Source organism: Phoca vitulina, unplaced genomic scaffold (genome assembly GCF_004348235.1).
Source record: "Phoca vitulina isolate PV1807 unplaced genomic scaffold, GSC_HSeal_1.0 scaffold28, whole genome shotgun sequence".
Classification (NCBI taxonomy): Eukaryota; Metazoa; Chordata; class Mammalia; order Carnivora; family Phocidae; genus Phoca; species Phoca vitulina.
The window spans coordinates 10,549,992-10,570,395 of NW_022589731.1; the positions used below are offsets into that span (position 1 = coordinate 10,549,992).

Consider the following 20,404-nt stretch of genomic DNA (forward strand, 5'->3'; position numbering starts at 1 on the left):
AGCCCTCCATCACCGGGCTCATTACCGGCCCGGCTGCAGGAACCCCGAGGTCCTCCTGGGGAAGGGCCTGCCTGCTCCCCCAAAGAGGTCGCTCTCTCTGGCCCGCCCTGGGAGTGACGCCGAAGCATCCCAACCCCGGGGCCTTCTTCCCGTTCAGAACCCTTTCCCCTCGTCCCTGGGTGAGTGTGAAACCATTTCTTCTTTTCCCAGGGGCTCTATGGCGGGCAGATTGATGAGCGCGAGCCCAGCACAGAGGCCAGCCTGCCAAACCATGTGCGGTGCATTCAGCTGTCCCCACGGTGGGCTGCCGGAGGGACAATCCCAGGCTACCAAAGACACAGTTGAGTTCTAGGCAGTGCAGCAGCTCCAATCTGACCCGGAGTTCCACTGTGGGAATGATCTCCCACCTCCAACTCCTCTTCCCACACCCCCCAAAGCCTCCCATGCCTGATCAGCCAGCTCGGAGGCTCCTTGACGCTTCTAGAAATCAAGAACCGGCAACAGCTAGGGGCCCAAGCCATAAACACGCAGCGTCCAGCACGGCCCCCATTCAGGCTCTGGCCTGGGGCTGTGATGGGCGGCAGCAGAGAGAGCCGGCCGTCTTGTTAGCAGCTCAGCGCTGCCCCTCTGCCGCCATGCTCTGTGATAAAACCGCAGGCAGGGGCAGGACTAGTTGGGTGTTTTTAGGAGGCTGTTGCTTTTCTTCCCTTCAGTGAAGTTCTTAACAAACTGGTGTAGGACTCGCTCAAAATGGGAAACAGATGTGCCTGTGTGGGTCTCAGGGATATTTGCTTTGGAAACTCACGACAGGGTCTGTGAAAAACCTCTCAGCAGCTGGGGCCCCCCGGTGCCCAGTCAGGTGTCCAGGGAGCCACTCGTTCTCTGGAGGGCAGCCACCAGCTCTGGGGTTTCCTGGGAGGACGTGAAAGCCGTGACTGTGATATTGGGAGCAAATACTGATCTTGTGGGCCCCCATTCCCCTTGATGGAGTGGAATCGTTATTTCCCGTTTATGGGGCCCTCCCCATCCCAAAGACTGGTTCATAAGCCAAATTCTCATGTACCGGTTTCCTTGCTAGCAGAATTCCTAGCTTGTTGGGACGGGTGCCTCTTCTGTAGAGGGACCTGTGGCCACGTTGCCTAGCTTAGAAGGTCAGCTCTAGGGGGACAGAGAGCTAAGGCCCAGCATAGTACTATGGCTAGGTGTTTATAGGAGAGTGGGATGGATTTGCAGAGCCCAGAAGCATTTTGATTCCACAGTCATATATGTACATTTACACACACATACACCCCCCCACACACACACACACATACACACATACCTCATAGATACTTCTATTATATCTTCACCATACTGATGTTCCTTAGCTAACCTGTGTTTTGGGCTTTTTAGGACCATGTGACTGTTTCAGGGAGGAACACAGCCAGCCTCCCTCCCTGTCAGATGGTCTTATTTAATGCTTTCAACTTCAAATTCTTATTTTTGTCTCATATCAATTATGGCCACACCTACTCTATTTTTATCATTCCTTTCATTTTTAACCTTTGTGTCATTTTGTTTCCAGTTTGACTCGCAGACAGCAACAAGCTGGATTTCTAACATTTGAAAGTCTTGACCTCACCATAAAATAATTTTATCCATTCACATTTATCGAGATCAAGGATATGGTTAGACTTCTTTCTGACACTTAATTTCATGTTTTCTACTATCCATAAATTGATGTTTGTCATTTTCTTTTTTGTGTATTAGGATAGAATTTTTGAGTTTTGGTTCAACTTATTTTTTCCCCCTAAAGTTTAGAAATGTCTTGTCTTCTGGGGGTAGGAATGACTGGACTGGGAGCCGTGAGACAGGGCTTGATTCTTTGTGAGGTCATAAACTACTTGTATAACTTTGGATAAGTTACTTCCCCTGTTTGGGCTTCAGGTGCCTCTACCACAATGAGATAGTGGGATGAAATGATCTTGAAGGCCTCATCCACCCAAGTGTTCACATAGTATGATTTGGTGGTCAATGGAGATCTAGAGGAAGCTGTGGTTTGTCCAGGGAATGGGCACGTTCAACACAGGAGGGATCATCTCCACCCTTACCCTTCAGTGAGGCATCTGGCTATCAGGTGAACTCAGACTTGAACCTTGTTGGCACACCTCATCTTTCCAGGGGAAAGTCCGACTTAGCTCATCACTCATCTGGGTTGATCACGAGTGGGATGCTTAGAACTCAGCAGTGCCTTTGTAAAAATTCTCACTCTTTAGCATGTTTTATTGTATGATAGAAGTGTTTATTGGTTATCACCAACCACAGTGTACTCCCTATATTTCCTTGCAGTTAGGCAGATCAGGTGACTCAGCCTGGCCAGTGGACCATGGGCCAAAGTGTTTTCTCATTAGGAAAAGTGTTTTACTTTTGGGTCAAAGCATTTAAGAGCTCGTATCTGATCCCCTACTACTCTCTTTTCATGCAGTGACCAAAGAGACATAGGGATGGTGGAGCTCCTCAGCCTGTGTCCCTGAGTGACTGTATGGACCAGAGTTCTCTGCTGACCTCCTTTGGACATGTAGCATTAGCAAGAAATAAATTTATGTTAACTCACTGAGGTTTTTGGTTTTTATTTTTAAATTTTTATTTATTTTTAGAGGGGGGAGGGAAGGGGGAGAGAGAGAGAGAGAGAGAGAATCTTAAGCAGACTCCACGCCCAGCACAGAGCCTTTTTATAAACCACAGGTACTGTAACCCATTCTAACTAATACATGTTACAAATATATTGAGGCCATTATTAAGCATGTGTAGGTTCTGTCTTCTCAACTTGGGTATAAAAGGTTCGAGGACAGAGAACGGTCAACCTATTTAACTCATTCCTTTTACCCTGGCACTGGTAGCTTTAAGTTGCCAGAACCCATTTACAAACAATATTTCTCTACCTGAGAAATATTCAGATAATTAGCCAGAGGCACTTCTCCTTCTTTGTCTCCTGTTTGCAAAATCTTTATTTGCCTTTCATTGTACACGGGATAAAGTTCACGATCTCTGACTTGGTCACCGGGCCCTGCATACTCTGGCCCTGTCTCCTGCCCCAGGTCATCTCCTCCCCCATGCTCGACCACATTTGTGCTCTCTCAGACACAGGCCAGGCTTGTTCTGCCCCAGGACATTTGCACAAGCTGTTCCCTGTGCCTATAATGCTACACCCACAACTTTTCACCTGGGTAACTCCTAGCCATCCTTCAGGTTTTAGCTTTCTTAGGGAATATACTTTTTCATACTCAAATATAATTAACATACAGTGTTATATTAGTTTCAGGGGCACAATATAATAATTCAACAATTCTACACATTTCTCAGTGCTCATCAAGGTAAGGGTACTCTTAATTCCCTTTATCTATTTCAACCTTCCCTCCACTCTCCTCTCCTCTGGCTCTTAGGGAATATTTTTAATGCCCTCCCCCAGGCTATGTTTTATGGTCCCACAACATTCTCTTCCTCATGCCACTCTCATGGTATAATCTCAATTGTAATTAAATAATGAGCTGTGCAATTATTTGCTTAATGTCTGTCTCACTGTTGAATTCGGAACTCTGAGGGAGCAGGGATGGTGTTCATCTGAGGCTAAGCAGAGTCTCTGGCACCAGAGGCCATGACAGATAATGACGACGATGATGAATGAATGGTCAGCGCTCAGGATCTGGAGCAGTTTCCCCCAAACTTTAGTGTGCAAGAGAAGCACATAATGGGCTTTAAGCAAATAAATAGATAGATAGATAAATAAGTAAGTAAATAAATAATATATATTTATTATATATAACTTGTATATTATATTAAAATATAAATATATATTTTAATTAGTGGTAAAATACACATAACATACAATTTGCCATTTTAACCATATTCAAGTGTACAGTTCAGTGACTTAATTACATTCTCATTGTGCAACCATCACCACCATCCATCCACAGAACATTTTCCGTCTTGCAAAGCTGAAACTCTATACCCCTTAAACAATAACTCCCCATTTCATCCTTCCCTTGCTCCCAGCAACCATCATTCTACTTTCTATCTGTATGAATTTTTCTGCTCCTGGATGAAACACAATTTCCTCTAGGAAATTAAAACACAAATTCTTGGCCCTGATTCCCCAGCTCTCAGGTTCAGTCCATCTGGGGTGCAGCCTGAGACTCTGCATTACAAACCAGCTCCCAGCTGATGTGGATGCTGTAGAGCCAGAGACAACCCTTCGTGAACATGGCTCTGGAGAATCCCAGGGTAAGCACCTCATACTAGGTTTTTGTCACATCTCCTGCAGCCCCTGAACACATTCGGAGTTCAGAAAATGCTGGTGATAGACGGGTTGATTACACTCAACTGTCCGTGGAAGGACAAGGCATAGGATCTCAATTCTGCTCATTGTAGTCTCCTGGGAGACTTAAAAAAAAAATTATGAATATCTGGGCCTCATTGTAGACAAATAAGCTAGAATCTCAGGGAGTGGAGGCTGGGCATTAGTGTTTATTGATACTTCCCAGGTGATTCTGTTGTGAAGCCAGGGTTGAGAATCACCAGGCTAAGGAAAGAGATTGGGGGAGGATGATCAGAAGAGGCAGTTGGAGGGGCACTTGGGTGGCTCAGTTGGTTAAGCATCTGACTCTTGGTTTCAGCTCAGGTCATGAACTCAGGGTCATGAGATGGAGCCCTGCATCAGGCTCTGTGCTCAGCATGGAGTCTGCTTGAGTTTCCCTCCCTCTGCACCTATCCCTGCTCGTGCACTTTCTTTCTCTCTCTAAAATAAATAAATAAATCTTAAAAAAAAAAAAAAAGAGGCAGTTGGAAATTAGAAAGACAAACACTTCCAGGGTCGATACCCTTTGATTTTTGTAGAAACACCTTTGTGACCTCAGCGTGGAAATTATTATTTGCCCAACCCGGGAGGAGGGGAGACACACCTTCCGAGTGTAAAACCCATTCTCTAGGGACCAGTACTGTTTTCAGAGGTCTGGAGGGATGGGAAGAGCTATCAATACAGGAGCTGACCTTCTCCCAGCCAACTGCCCCCAGAGCCCTTGTTTCGGGACATCACCTCATATTTCCACGAGCGTACACAGTCATCTGCACGTGTGCACTGTGGCTCTCTCTTACGCTTGCTCAGATGAGCAGCCATTGCCGTATAGTTTTTGCGGCAATTTTGGAATAAGGGTCTTTTCTTTATTTATCGGTTAAAGTAGGGAAACTCTTGGTTAACATGCCGCACATCTCACTAAATTCAACCTAGCTAAGGCTTCATTCTGCAAAGGATTCTGCTTACCAAGTTCTTCCTACTCCGGATGAGCAAATCCTGGCCGCAGTAGTTATAGGTCAGTGCTACTCAAAGTGGGGTCTGCGGACCAGTGTCAACCACGACCTGGTACTGTTCTGCCACGAGATAGATACAGAATTTGAGACTCAATATTTAGGCACATGTATGGCAATCTGACAGTGAGGTGGCATCTCAGTGTGATCAGAAGACTTGTCTTGGTGAACAGGGAACTGACCAATTCAGGAATTATTGACCTGGGTGGCAAGTTGCATGTGGTGGGAGCTGGGATAAATGCAGTGGGGTAGGGCCACATGTTGGTCTGTGATTAAACTCAACTGCTCTTTCCCATTTGTGTATTCTAACAAGACTAAAATTTTGTCGTGAAATTTTTTTTTTGGCATTTCCTTGGTGACTACTGAAGTTGAGCTCCTTTGTTTATGTTTATTGGCCTTTTGTGTATCCTATTTTTTAAAAGGGGCTGTTCAAGTGTTTTGTCCATTTTTCTATTGGGTTTCTATTAGGTTCTCAATCTTTTTCCTACTGAAGAGTAGGAGTCATTTCACTACTCTGGATATTATTCTTTTCTTGGATATATGGAACTAAAAAAATGGATGGGATAGATGGAAGTAAAAATTTTAAAAAAGATTCTTCACCCAGATAGCTGAGAAGCAAGACTTATGAGGATTAACCCTGTGGCCCTATTCATGATAATGCCTTGCAAATTTATTTTTTTAAGAGATTAGAGAGAAGAGTTAGGTACTTACACATAATATTCTCACTCAAGACTATTAAAGGTGCAAGAAAAAGATGTCCAGTTCAAGTAGTTTAAGCAAGAAAAGGAATAGATAGCTGCCAAAACTGGGATGGACTGAGGCATAGCTAGAGCCAGGTGTTTAAGGGGGCTCTCTCTCTCTTTCTCTCTCTCTCTCTCCATCTCTTGACCTGCATTTTCTATGTTGACTTTATTCTCTGGCATATTCTCTCTTTCTGTTGGAGAGAATGGCCCTCAGAAACGAGAGATGGTTCTTACTTGTCCTAGTTTGAGGGACACCTTGTGTCTCCCGAAGTCTATAAATTTTCCCAAAGGACTTTGGTGGGCCATGTTTGGATTATAAACCCACCAAGGGACCAGTCTGAGTTCCCCCATAATGGGGGGGAACAGAACTGTGAGCCTGAGATCCTACCAGAAAATGTTTGGATTTAAGGACAGTCAGTACCCAAAGGGAAGGAAGGGATACAGAATAGATCCACAAAAAAATAGATGTTCACTACTTCACCTATAGAGGTAAAGGGGAACCATGGAAAACTCAGGAATGAGGCTTAGTGATATGTGTGCATATGTTGGCAGAGGAGGAGGGAGGTTTAATGTGAAAGATGTATCTGGCATCACTGGGTGGTAGGAGCCAGAAGTGACTGGTGGCAAGGAAAAACAGCAGGTCCATGTACATTTCAAAATATGCTTCTCTCTTCATGACTCTCATTCATTTATTCATCCACTTAGTCACCCAATAAATATCTGTTGAGCACTAATCTTTTTACCAAACCTTCTCTCATAATGGTATTACTGTGATACATGCGACAGATATAGTCCCTAACATCATGGAACTAAATGTTCAGTTATTAAATATCTCAAAAGTATTCTTTTCTAAAAAAGATAATGTAGCCTTATCACTATGCAGGGCATGAGCAAAACCAGTAGGCTGGGCCGTGCTAAGAATTCCGAGGGCAGCAGTTTCTGTCAGTGATATCTTCCACCAGAGACTAAGGATGAGATAATCCCTGCTAATAGGTATGGAATTGATCTCTGAGCTTCCTGGCAGCTAAGACAAAAAGGGAAATCTGTTGAATTACCTCACTCTCATTGTCTGATGTCAATTCATCATGGAAAGGTTCCTTGGGTTCAATACTTGGAGGAATTTATTAAATGGGCCTATATAAAAAATATATTGAGTAACATCATAAGCTCTTGTCCCCTAACCTGACAGAATGACCAGGAGCTTCACACAGGTATTTCACACAGCAGTATTTTGTGCCTAGTCCCCCTTGGTTTCTCCCCAAATCAGCTTCAAACAACATGGAATCAGAATGACATCACATCTCTGGACATAAAATGCTCTTAGGGAAACCTTTTAAAAACTTCTTTCCATTGCTTCTGTATCTTCTTCCATAACCCTATGGTTCCACGGGTATATCGGGATGTCCCTGAATTCTGACTATTTACTGACATATCTGTTCCCCTCATCTTCCCTCTCTACTAGATTTCCATTTCTTAAGGGCAGGTCCTATGCCTTTTAAAAGTCTGTATTCCCAATATCTATCACTATGTCCAGCCTAAGAGGGTGAGTGTAGTGGGAATGGAAGGAAGGAAGGAAGGAAGGAAGGAAGGAAGGAAGGAAGGAAGGAAAGGAAGGAAGGAAAAGAAGGAAGGGAAGGAAGGAAGGAAGGAAAGGAAGGAAGGAAGGAAAGGAAGGAAGAAAGGAAAGGAAGGAAGGAAGAGAGGGAAGGAAGGAAGGAAGAGAGGAAAGGAAGGAAGGAAGGGAAGGAAGAGAGGGAAGGAAGGAAGGAAGAGAAGGAGGGACGGATGGAGGGAGGAGAAAGTGAGAGGGAAAAAGGAAGAGAGAGAAAGAGGGTATCTCTCCAAGGAGGGGAAGGAGGAGAAACTCATCAAAGAGGTCCCCAGGTCAGGCTGAAAGAAGCCAGTTTGGTCTAATGGAGCATAGGCAGTGAGTAACACAAGGAGACTTGTGGGAAGGCTATTCAGGAAAGTGTAAAGAGCTAACGAGAAGACTAAATTAAAGATTGTTTTAACAAAACTTTAAGAACTTGACATGTTCAAAAAAAAAAAAAAAAAAATCAATGCCCAGTGGGGATTTCCATCAATCAATTATGATAAAGAGATAAGGAAGTCCTATCTTTACCCACATCTTCTGTTGTCTCACCAAGGGGTGGTCCCTGGGGTTTGCTATTCAGGGACAGGCAAGGCCTGGGCCCATGGGCATGGTGATCCCAGTCTTTGTTCCCAGTAGGCTTGGACCATGTGTTTTAGGGTGGGGGAGATGAGCACCGTGGCATCACATATGACCAGGGCCATTTCCAGTCCTCTGTTGCCCTAGGCACACTCTGATTTTGATGGTCCCACCTTATGTCATGTCAAAAATATTAAAAGCACTCACATTATAGCAAAATTTATTTTTTGCTATAAAGGAACTTCAAAAGATTTTTATGATTTTGCTTTTGAAATGATATGGCTCCAAGTAACTCATTTATTTTGTGATTAGTCATGGTTTCTCAGGTTTCACACCTAATTGTGCATGGTAAAGCAAGAAAATCTAACCTACAAATTGCATTCAAATGCTGTAAAATTTGAATGCGTTCTACATTTAACAAGTAATGACGTTTGTATATATCAATTAAGCATTCACTCGTCTTTTTTTTTTTTTAAAGATTTTAGTTATTTATTTGACAGCGAGAGACACAGCGAGAGAGGGAACACAAGCAGGGGGAGTGGGAGAGGGAGAAGCAGGCTTCCCACTGAGCAGGGAGCCCGATGCGGGGCTCGACCCCAGGACCCTGGGATCATGACCTGAGCCGAAGGCAGACGCTTAACGACTGAGCCACCCAGGCACCCCCACATTCACTCGTCTTTAGTTTGCACTTTGCTTTTAGTGTTTTGGAACCAACGATAGTTCGGATCTCAAGCATCTTTGTGAGCCCTTGTAAAGAATGTGGGCCCCAGGCACTGTGCCTGGAGTAGGATGTGGGTAAAATGGCCTCATATATGATGGGCTGGCATATCTCACATCAGGCTGGACAAACCTCTCTTTAGATGTCAGAGATTTGATGTTAAGAGAAGGACACAGTCATTTTGCTTTGAATTCAGGGCTCACAAATGCCTCCCCATCAGTTCAGGGCCTCATTAAAATGAAGGGGTGGTAAGTTTTATAGCCAACTGTCTTGTTCCAAAAGAGTTTTAGTGTGAGGACAGCAGCCTTAACATTATAGACCAGAGTTCACATCCTGGCTGTGCTCCAGGTAACTGAGTCCCATGAAAGAATCCTTTGAACCCCAAGGGGGACTTAGTTTCCTCATCTGTGAAATGGGGCCAATGCTAGAAATCCATCATCAGTCCTCTGGCTGTTTGGAGTTTCAAATGAGATAATCTACAAGAAAATTCTTTATTGAAAAATACCAGCTATTAAGACAGCTTAGGACAGCCATTCTTAATCCTGGCTTCAGGTGAGCATCACCACGGGGCCTTTTAAAAAGTAGTGAACTCTGGGTCCCACCTGAGACCAATTAAATTGGAATCACTGGGGATGGAGAGCAATTGTCTTTTTTTTTTTTTTAAAGGCAACCCCTTCTGGTAACTGTAATGTGCAGCCGATGTTGAAGACAGAGGTGCCCAGTGAGGACACCTGTGCCCAGGGCTGCAGCCGCTGTGCCCTAACCAGGCTCATCCTTTGGCAGGGGTTTGGCGTGCTCTGGCTGCCCAGCTTCTTGGCAGTTGGTTCCGTGAATTTGGCAGAGATCGTAGGGCTCACAGATACGTGTGCTTTCCTGGCACACGGCCAGGCTTTGCTTCCCAGGCCTGCAGTTGCATGGAGCCAGTGGATGTGGGCAGGGGGGATAGGCACCACTTCCTGGCCCTTCCCCAACGTATTGGTTTCCTAGGGCTGCCATAACAAATGACCACGAATGGGCGGCTGAAACAACAGAAATGGATTTTCCCACAGTTCTGGAGGCCAGAAATCTGAAACCAAGGTGTCAGCAGAGTTGGTTCCTTCCGGAGGCTCTGAGGGAGAATCTGGTCCACGCTCCTTTTCCGGTGTCTGGTGGCTCCGGAAATCCTTGGCATCCTTTGGCTTCTAGATGCATCGTTCTGATTTCTGCTTCCATCTTTCTATGACTCCCCTTGTGTCTCTGTCTTTAACCTCCCTCTTTTCTAGGATAAGGACACCAGTCATCATATTTAGCACCTACCCTAAGTGCAGGATAATCTCATTCCAAGAATCTTCATTATGCCTGCAAGATCTTATTTCCAAATACAGTCCCGTTCACAGGTACCAGGGTTTAGGACTTGGATATATCTTTTGAGGGGTGGGGGAGGACACTACTCAACCTACTATACCCCAAAAAACAGCATAAAACAAAGAAGCCCTCATGGGTCATCCTCCAGCTCTCTCTTCCCACCAGGTGCCAGCTGAATGGAGAGCACCATGCGGTCTTAGAAGAGGGCGGGGCCACAAGATGCAAGGAGCCTGGATCCCTGCATGACTGTGAACTGTGATGTATGGGAGGAAGTTTTATGTACTAAGCCACTGTGATTTTGAGTTACCACAGTTAGCCCCTCCTGACTGACAAGCAAATTCTGACAGTCTTCCAATAAATTTATTTTCTGCCCAAGCCAGCCTGTGAAACTAAGCCCATCTGTAGACACTGAGCTTCCATCGTTGAAACCAAGAATCCCTATGGCTACATCCTCCCACCTGCCTCTCCTGAATCCTCCAGCCGAACGCTGCTCACTGTGAGCGTGGGAAAGCACCTTGGAGACCATCTATTCCAAAGCTCCCTTCAGTGATGAGAAAATTGAGACCCAGAGCCAAGGCTCAGTCGTGAAGGCAGGACTCAATTTCACCCCCCTGTGTTAGTTTCTGGGGGCCGCTGTATAAACTCTGTGGCTTAAAGCAATAGAAATGTGTTCACAGCTCTGGGGACCCAGTGTGAGCAGGGCCATGTTCCCTCTGAGGGCTCTAAGGGACAAGGCTTCCTGGCCTCTTCCATCTGTTGGTGGCTCCAGGTGTCCCTTGGTTCATGGCTGCATCGGTCCAATCTGCCTCTGTCCCCGCATGGCCTGGCCTTTTCCTCTGTTTCTCCTCTTTGTATTTTCTCCCCTCTTTATAAGGATACTTGTCATTGGATTTAGGGTCCACCCAGTGAATCCAGGATGATCTCATCCTGACCTCCTTAATGTCATTATATCTGCAAAGACCCTTTTTCCCAAATAAGATCACATTCGCTGATATGGGGAGTGAAGACTTGGACATATCTTTCTGGGGGTTAGAACCCAGCCCATTACTCAGCCTAGAGGCAGATGTCCTTTCAACCATCATCTTCTTAGCCTTTTCTCCAATTTTCGTGTTTCTCATCAGTGTACTAACTGCGCGTGGTGTGGGAAATATGAAGGACACTACCCAAGGTGCGCTAAATTAGTATTTCCATCAGGAGGGAGTAAGAACTTATTTTATATCTAAAATCGGGGTTTGGTGCCTGGCTTACCAGAAACCCCCATTCTCAGTGGACGTGAGTGAGTCTTGTATTGACCGCCCACCAGCCATTGCTATCGTCTGTGTTATTTCACTTGGTTCTCAAAATCACCAGCAGGAGGGCTGCCACCACCGTTTTTACACACAGGAAAATCAAGAATGAAATCTTTCGCCCAGCAGACCCGAAGACAACAGTTTGAGTGCAAGTTTATTTGGAGAGTGCTTCCAGAAAGAACCGGGAAGAGAGAGGAGCCGTGAGATGGGGAGGGGAAGGTGCCAACACAAGACGCGCTAATGGGCAGGTTAGTGCTGCAGGCAGCTGGGCTTCCGTCCGACTGGGGACCTCTGAGCCACCGTGCGGAGCCCGAGTCCGAGTGGTGAAGAAGCTCTACTCCTTCTCCCCCGACTCCCATCTGATACCGGTCTAGGGCTATTTCCAAAATGATGTCTCCCTGGCTCTTCCAGCCTGCAGAATAAGCTCTGGTGGCTGGAGAAAGCCTCAGACCAAAGGTTGCAGGTGCTTTTAATAGGATGCCATGGGTGCCCAAGGACACAAGGGCTGGGGGACCAGGCTGGAGCACAGATGCTGTTTGCCCCCAAAGCCTTTGCTCCTTCCCCCATGTTCCTCGCACCAACTCGGGGACAGACGTGTGGCCCCATGCCTGCTCTGCAACCAGTTCTTACTGAAATCCCCTGCTGTTTGCAAGACTTCCTGAAGCCTAAAGGCTTTGAGATCAAGTCCAGAAGATTCTTCCCTTGGATGCTTCTGCTGTGTGTGTTTTGTGTGATGGGTTCTGTGTGACCCAGTGACATGCATCATACTTGAAATATTTCCACTGCTGACAAAATAAATCAGCTTTCCCCGCCGTAGCGCTCAGCTTATTAGGGGAAAATGGAAAGGGGGCATTAAATATTAATGCTGCATATTTTCCTCTCTCTTGGCACCTTCTCTGCCACTGATCACTGCCCAGCCAGCACAGCCTTCTGTCTGTTTTCTCCTGATGATGGTAGGGGACAGAAGGGCCCTTTGACAAGGCAGGGAGGGACAAGAGTGTAAAATGGGCTCCAACTGGTTCTCTAGGTTCCGGCTTTGGAACGTCCCTGTCTCCGCCAGATGCCAAAGATGCACCAGGAAGCTTCTTCTCCAGTGGGAAGCTTGCCACTCTGCTAGTTTAGCTTGGAAGCATTCACAGTACAGAGAAAGCAGTTTCTCGAAGGAAAGGTGGTTTCTGATGAAGCAGGCTGGAGAAATGAACCTCAGAGAAGCAGTCGATAACCTGAGCTAACAGACTGAGGAGACCACTGGCTTTGCCCCTTGGGGGTTCCTTTTCAGCAAACATTCATAAAGGCACCCTCACTGGTTAGGCCAGGCCACCGAGGAGGGGTGTGTAGGCAGCTTCTAGGCCTCGGAAAGAAATTCTCCCAGGGATATGGGTGTTTCACGCGGCGAATTTGCGGAAACCTCTGTGCAGAAATAAAAAAAAACGAATCCTTCAGAGGAACCCTTTTAGAATGCTGGGATGGCGGATTTCTTAGGATTCTTTTTTTCAATTAATTTTTCGTTACACAAGTAATGCATTAATCCAATTAAATCATTACACATAAGGCGAGAACAATGTTCCCACTCGCCTTGCTTGGTCCCAGTGCCCTCCCCCGACTGCTGCCGTAGCATTGGAAGGATCGCAGCAAAGGGTCAAGGGGAGGAGCGCGGAGGTTTGTATGTCTGCTTGCTCATTTTTGATGCTTCTTCTCAAAAAAGCTTCCATTAATTGCAGGTGAAATCTGCGGTGATTTGGCCTTGTGACTGCTCTCTCTTGTCCCTAGATGGCCTCCCTCCTCCACTCACGCCATTTACCCACAGGTCCGTTACATCTCATCCAATGACCATTTCAGTCCTCGGTGCCAGAGCCCAGGAGGCTTTGAGGGCTCTGTGTCCTATGGCACCAGCAGAACCAGCCTGGCTTTCAACACTTCCCACAACGTCCCTCCCAGCTCCCTCCTTGTCTCCCTGGTCCCCAGTCCTCCTGTGTCTAGCTGGGGGTCCTCCCCTCTGGGGCAGCTGACATCACTTCAAGGCTGGGTGATCTCTGACCCTTTGCCCCTTCTGTTCCTTTCTCCTTCCTTCCCTCTTGGTCATGCTCTTATTTCAAGACAGCACGTCCTCTGGAAGCTTCCTCTTGTCTGTGCTGGTGCCCTGGGCCTTTCTTCCCAGGACTCAACAGCAGTTAGTTTCATTTTCTCTCCAGCCACAGAGAGTCTTTGAGGTCTGGGTCCGTGCTTCAGTCATCCACATCATCAGCGCTGTCGGGGAGATCTCCTATTTCCCAGGCTGGGGTCCCTGGTACTTCACGCCAGGCCTCTTACTTCACCCCATTCCCCTTCGTGGCTAAGGATCTCGGACTGGGGGAGGTTGTGTCCCTTGTCGAAAGTCCTGTAGCTGGTACAGGTCAGAGGCGGGATTCAAACCCGGGGCGGACTTCCAAGGGCATGAATGATAAGGATAAATGGGTGACGTGCACCTGCTGATGTACTTCCCCTAATTTTGCTTAACCAGTGACCCTTTTCCTAGAAGCCCCGTATCCGAATCCATGGAGGATTCCTAGGGGGTGAGTCCTGGAGTCTGTGGCTCTCTCTGCCCCCTCTCTGCCCAGGCCCCTGGCAAGCTAAGATATGGCAGGGTCGTGGGGGGTGTAGGCCTCTAGGGAGCCGGCAAAGCTCTCAGCAGTTTAGGTTAAATGAGCGTCCAAAGGCCAGCGCTGCAGGGAGATCATGGGAAGACATTATCCACGGTTGTTTACAAGTGAGAGTGAGAAACTCCTTAGTGGCTTTCTTGAGGAGGGAAGACATGTCCCTTGAGGGAAAATTAGGCAAATTGTGCGCCTGTTTGGGCCACACGGGCCCAAATCCTCACCTGGGAAATTAACTTGTCACCGACCTGGCTGTCACTTAGGCTCTTTTCATGGCCTCCATGTTTCAGCATTATTGCAGCCCAGGGGAGATGCGGTGCACGAGTCCTCACACCTCAGCACTTGCACGGGGGGCGAGGGGGCTTCATGTAGGGTGTTTTTCAGGCTGGCTGGAATGTTCCAGCTATTCCCACAAAGGATAATGGTAATCTGTCCCCTCTCCCGCACCTGTCAAAACTCCGTGAGCTCCCCTCCACTGAGTTGCTCTCTATCGTGTTCCGCTGCCCCTGCTCGGAAGAACATGCTGTAACAGAGCATAAGGGTCCCTGGTTCCGAGACAATTCACAGATGACATGTGAAAAAATGGCTCAATGGTCAAGTAAACGTGGAGAACACTATTGCAAGTGTCTTGCTGGGGGACTTCTCAGAACCTTCAATATGCTAATGTGTTGAATAACTCTCCTAGAGGGGGATGACATCACTTCCCCAAAATCTTTTTTTAGAGTAAAACATCTGTTTCCAGAGAGGAGTGGTCCATTCCTCACACTGTGACACTGGAGTGGAGAAAGAATGAGAACCCTAGAGCAGATTAGAGGGGGTGAGGACTTCTTCCCCTCCCTACTGCTGCATATGCTCTGGGCCTCTGTTTTCTCATCTCAAAGCATGGGGGATGGAATATCTTCAAGGAATTGTCAAGAGGAGTAAGTGAGATTGGTTCTTGGTGACTAGTGGGAGCATGACCGACATTGGATGCCTCTTCCTTCCACGCAGACCCAACATGGTACCCTGTACCACTGCACTTCTCTCAAAGCAGGCTCTAAGGCTGACCTGCATGATAGCTATTTTCATATGCATTTTGTTTCCTTCTCACACAAGACTGTGAGCCGCATGAGGGCCGAGGCTCTATCTTTGTTCTGTCAGTCCCTTTATGTGTCGGCAAGGTGACTGACTCGCAGAAGGTGCTTGACATGTGGTAATTACATTCATATCAAGTCTTGTCACTTCTTCAGTTATGTGGGATCACAAGAGTCTACAGATCTCTTAGAGAATCTGCAGTGTGGAATCGAGCTTATACATGAATAAATGACCTGAGGAGGGGTAAGTGGGTCCTCTTTTACTTCCAAATTCGTGAAACTTTGCTGTGCATAGGTACATTTTAAACACTTTCTAATTTGGAAGAGAGTCTTTTTGTTCTATTTAGGCCTTCAACTGATTGAACGAGGCCCACCCATATGAGGGTGGGCAATATGCTTATTCTGACTAATGATTTAAATGTTAATCTCATCCCCAACCACCCCAGAAACATCCAGAATCCTGTTTAATCAAATATCTGGACACCCCATGGCCAATCAAGTGGTCACATAAAATTAACCATCAAAACCTCCTAGTTGCCAGATTCAATCTTGATCCGTCAACCTTATTCTGCCTATCTCAAGCAAAATGCCATTTTCGCATCACTGAAACTTCTGCCTCTTCTGTCCCCTTCCCCAGGTCCCTGAGACTTACCTTCTCCTCAGTCCGCAGTAGAGTCCAGGGGTTACGAGCTTGTGATGTGGAGCCTGGTTTTAAATCCTGGCTCCTTTGTTTGATAGTGTTTAACCTTGAACCTCGGTCTCACTGTCTGAAAAATGAGTCTAGTTAATATTTGTGGTTGAGAAGTTCTTGGTGCTAGGCCTGAAATACTCTAAGAATGGCTGCTGGGTCTTAGGGGCCTGGCCTGGGGGTCTCTACCCTGTCTCCTTTTAAATAACCATGTTCCCCAGAGCTCTCTTTTCTTTTTTATTCCGGCCTCCCTTGCTTTGAGAATGCCCACTCAGCTGGCTGAGCACCACCTGGTTTCCTATATAACCCGTGTACATGAAACTTCTATAAATCTCAGATCATTATTGGTGGCCGATAATATCCCGGTTTAGAAACTCATGGAAACTTGTATCCAAAGCCATCAAATGACTTGTAAAACAAATGGTTAACCTTCTCCCTTGCAAAAACCCAAACTTACAATAAAACTTTTATCTGACGTCGAAAAACACAATTTCTGTTTCAACTTACCCTCCCGTTCCCTGCCCCCGGCCCACCCCCCCACGTCCCCAACAGAAATCTCTTCAGGGAGAGAATTTCAGATAGTGTCATAGATTTCGATCTAAGAGGAAAAATACTAGTCCGGTTCCTCCTGGCCGAAGAGTGTTTCCAAAAGGTCTGAAGGCATCACCGTCTCGTCTTCCAAATCATGGATCATCCTCCAAAGCATTTAACTGCAATCAGGTTTTGAGTTTTGAAATGTTGCCTGAGTTCCCTTACTTCCTATAAAGAAACAAGAAACCAAAAGCGAGTGCACGCACACATATATTCCAGGAGAGTTGGCGCTTCTTACTGTGAGCCACTTATCGTGATCCAAAAGATTTACTCAGAGGCATAATTAATTGGAACTTATTTCAGTGGAACTTTTCCCCCTTCATCTCATTACAGAAACAAAGGAAGATTACAGGCCAGGGGATCCATGAGGTTTCAAGAGAGCCTCACTGATGAATGAAGTTGGATGGAGTTGACACACGGTCGGAGATGGTTAACATCCAGAAATTCTTACAAAGACACAGCAATTCCTTCCCATTAATCCCGCCTTGCCTCTTTGATCTTGAGTGGGACCATGGCTGCGAGTTAAGTGCAAAGCCCCCGTGCCATCAAAGAACCCCAACGACCTTGCCCCGGAGAAGGGTTCCTCAAGAACACGGAGGATTAAAAATGGCAACGGCAGTAATAACAAAAACAAAAACAAACCAACGAAACCAAAGTTCAGAAAAATGTGAACAAACAGAGAGTCTTTCAGGATGACGTTTGAGCTGGTGTGTTGTAAAATCTGCCATCTGTGCATGTAAGAACCAGTGTGTCCCTGTAAATTCATCACCCAGCCGACATGGAAATGGACCAGGTTGGGCCAGGTTGGGTCTCAGTTGACCCTTTTTGTAAGGTGAGTCATTAAATGAAGGAGAGATTTGGACGAGATGCAGTTCGGGAGGCACTCGAAGGATTTTTTTGGTAGATGACCTACCAATTTTCCCTTTGTGCTCTGTTTTTCTTACAGTCCGTAAAGCTTTCTGGGGCCCTCAGAACTCCAGCAAGGAAGGCTGTGGAAGTTTAAGAGCCCCAACATTTGTGGCAATGATTTGAGATGCCCCAAAATGAGAAGGGGCTCAGGGGACCGACACTCTCATTTGTATCCTCTTTGGACCCAACAGACTGAGCCCCAAATCTTTTTAACATTCTTTTAACTCTGAAAGTGGCTGCGGGCCATGAAACATTCCTTTAATTCTGGAAATGGGGAGGGGTGGGAGGCACTACGGCTGTAGAATAAGGATGTTATCACCCCGGCACGGCTGGTGGTCAGGCTTCATGCTCAAAATTGTCCAATTAAAGAAATAAAAAAAATGTAAGCTCTGTCGGGAAAAAATGCAAATAAGGTGGCTCGGGGTTAAGATTTTGAGTGGTTTGCTGGTTAAAATTATGCTCTTGTTTATGGGGGAAATGGATTTTTTTTAAAAATCTATATACAGTTGGGTGAATTAGGCAACCATCTATTATGTTATTGAATAACAACGTAATCCATCATAACGGCGGCGAGGCAGGCCAAAGCCATCCCAGATTCAGGGGACTCCTGCTCTTTCACTCTTTCTACTTTAGCTGTTGGAAAAACAAGAGTTTGGGGGAGTTGTCTCTTTTGCTCTTTTTGTTTGTTTCTGAAGGTGATGTCTCACGGTGCTTTCTTGCAACTTTTCATTTTGAGGGGCTGGGGTGGGGCTGCAGGAGCTGGGGCAGCTGTCTGTTTGTGTGCCTGCCCCAGGCACATCCCGAAAGGCTATTTACAGCGGATGCTACAGTGCACCCCCCCCGGGGCCCCTCTTTAGAACTGGGGTGCTTATTCGCTCAGCTGCTGGCAGTGGGGGGCTGCTGGAGGCTCACAACTGAAAACTGCCCTCAGTCAAAGGGAGCTGCCGTGTTTGACTGTATGCTCCATGCCTGTGCGTCCTGTGTGCCATGGCTGGTCCATGGCAGGGGGAGGAGGGATGAAACCTCAGCCTCCTGCCTGGATCCAGAGCCACACTGGGACCCGTCCCAGGTCCAGAGCCTCAGCTCAGCTCCTTCTCCCTCCGAGCCGGCGCTCGCCGCTTCTCTCGCAGCCCTTCTGGGAGGATGGAGGGGCATGCCCCCGTCCCCGGAACCCTCCTGCAGGTGCATCTCCCAGTGTCGGTCCAGGAAGACTGCCCACTGACCAAATGTCGCCTCTTCATTTCAAGCGGGCGGTAACCGAGATCGGGCGAACGCATCGCAGAGCGGCTGTTGTGTGATCACAAAGGAGTCTGATTCGACACAGTCACCGACGTTTCTGGAAACAGGGCTGGTTTCCTCAGGACCATCCCCCCTCCCAGAGCGCTGACGGTGGCCAAGCAACCTCAGGGGGTTCAGGACATGGGAGCGTTTCCACCCGTGTGGCCTGTCATCCTGCCTCAAATTCTACCTTTTTGCTCCTCATTTCTTTTCACCCGAGGGCTTTTCGGGTTTTCAGAGGCTCCTGTTGCAAATCCCTTAAAGATGCAGCGCGGTTCTGTGGGGAGAACCCACGTTCAAGGCCCAGCTCTGCCAATTACGAGCTGTGTGATCTTAGAGCTGACAAAGCACACCTGTCTGAGTGTCAGGAGGCGGGTGTCAGGCCTGTCATCTGCCCGCCTAACATGGCAGTTGTGGGGTCTGAGGAGATGCTGTGTGGGGCACCAGCGCGGGCAGGGGGAGAAGCCCAAGCTGGGGTGGGGGGGATAGGGCCTCTACGTGTCAGGGAGCTTCTTGGCTGACCTTAGCAACCGGGAACAGCCAGTCTCTCCAAAGAGGGGCTTGGAGGAGAAATTAGAAGGGGCCCTGGGCAGAACCTCTGCTTTGGGGCTCAGGAGGACTCGAGTTCAAATCTCACCTCTACCACCCACGTGGGCAGATCACTTAGGCTTTCTCTGCTTCAGTTTCTCTATTCATATAATAGTAGGATTCTTTATGAAGAGGAAATGAAGACATTTAGACACAGTGTCCAGAACAAACTTTATGAACTGGAGAAATGCTAGCTTTTAGGAGTGGCAGAGTGGAGTGGACTCCTAGCTCTGCAACGTGGGGTGAAAAATGTAATAACTCTCTCAGAGACTCAGCTTGCTTATCTGTAAAATGCAGTCATGCCACCTATTTTATGTGGTGTTTTGGAAGCAAAAGCGAATGCATGCTGGGACGCCTGGGTGGTGCAGTCGGTTAAGCGTCTGACTCTTGGTTTTGGCTCAGGTCATGATCTTAGGGTTGTGAGATCGAGCCCTGCATCAGGCTCCAAGCTCGTGTAGAGTCTGCTTGAGGTTCTCTCTCTCTCTCTCTCTCTCTCCCTCTGTCCCTCCCGCTAGGGCACTCTCTTTCAATTTCTCTAAAAATAAATAAATAAATAAATAAACGAATAAATAAATCTTTAAAAAAGAGAAGAGAGAATGTATGCAAAGGGCCTGGTACTAACAGAAGCTCAGTAGTTACTATTATTGTTATTTTGAGCAGGTTTACCTTTTTATTGAGGGTATCAAATACATGGCAGCTACATGATGGGCCAACGGAGAAGTTATATAGATTGTTCTGTATAGACAGCCCTGGACGGAATGGTCCCAGCTTTCTCACTGATGATGGGAAGCTCCCCAGTGTCTCTGCCTGCCAAGTTATTTGTTATTTGTTTCCTAGCAGGAAATAATACAGGGAACTTGGCCACCGTAGGCTGGAGTCTCACTGTTTTCTGGGAATCACCTGATGCCAGGATCTGCAACCTGAGAGCCTGGTCCAGAACAGGGAGCCCTGCCAGGCCCACAGACAAAGGCTCCTTTGGTCCCTCAACTGGCATTATCCACTGCCTTGGTGGGGTGTCTGCTGATGGGTGTTCAGGTGTC

The 20,404-nt window shown here is 47.0% G+C and overlaps 1 long non-coding RNA gene across 5 annotated transcripts in view; it reads left to right on the forward strand.

Moving 5' to 3' along the window:
- Positions 1–19,734, forward strand: part of LOC116643950 — an 89,779-nt gene extending 70,045 nt beyond the window's left edge. For 3 of the 5 annotated variants that reach the window (XR_004301670.1, XR_004301671.1, XR_004301669.1), the window contains one exon: positions 16,923–19,734. This is a non-coding gene — a long non-coding RNA (uncharacterized LOC116643950). Of the gene's footprint in view, positions 1–2,464; positions 2,586–16,922 lie in introns of those variants that run through there. The other 2 variants (XR_004301672.1, XR_004301674.1) reach the window with 1 other exon arrangement.
- Positions 19,735–20,404: the final 670 nt, after the last annotated feature.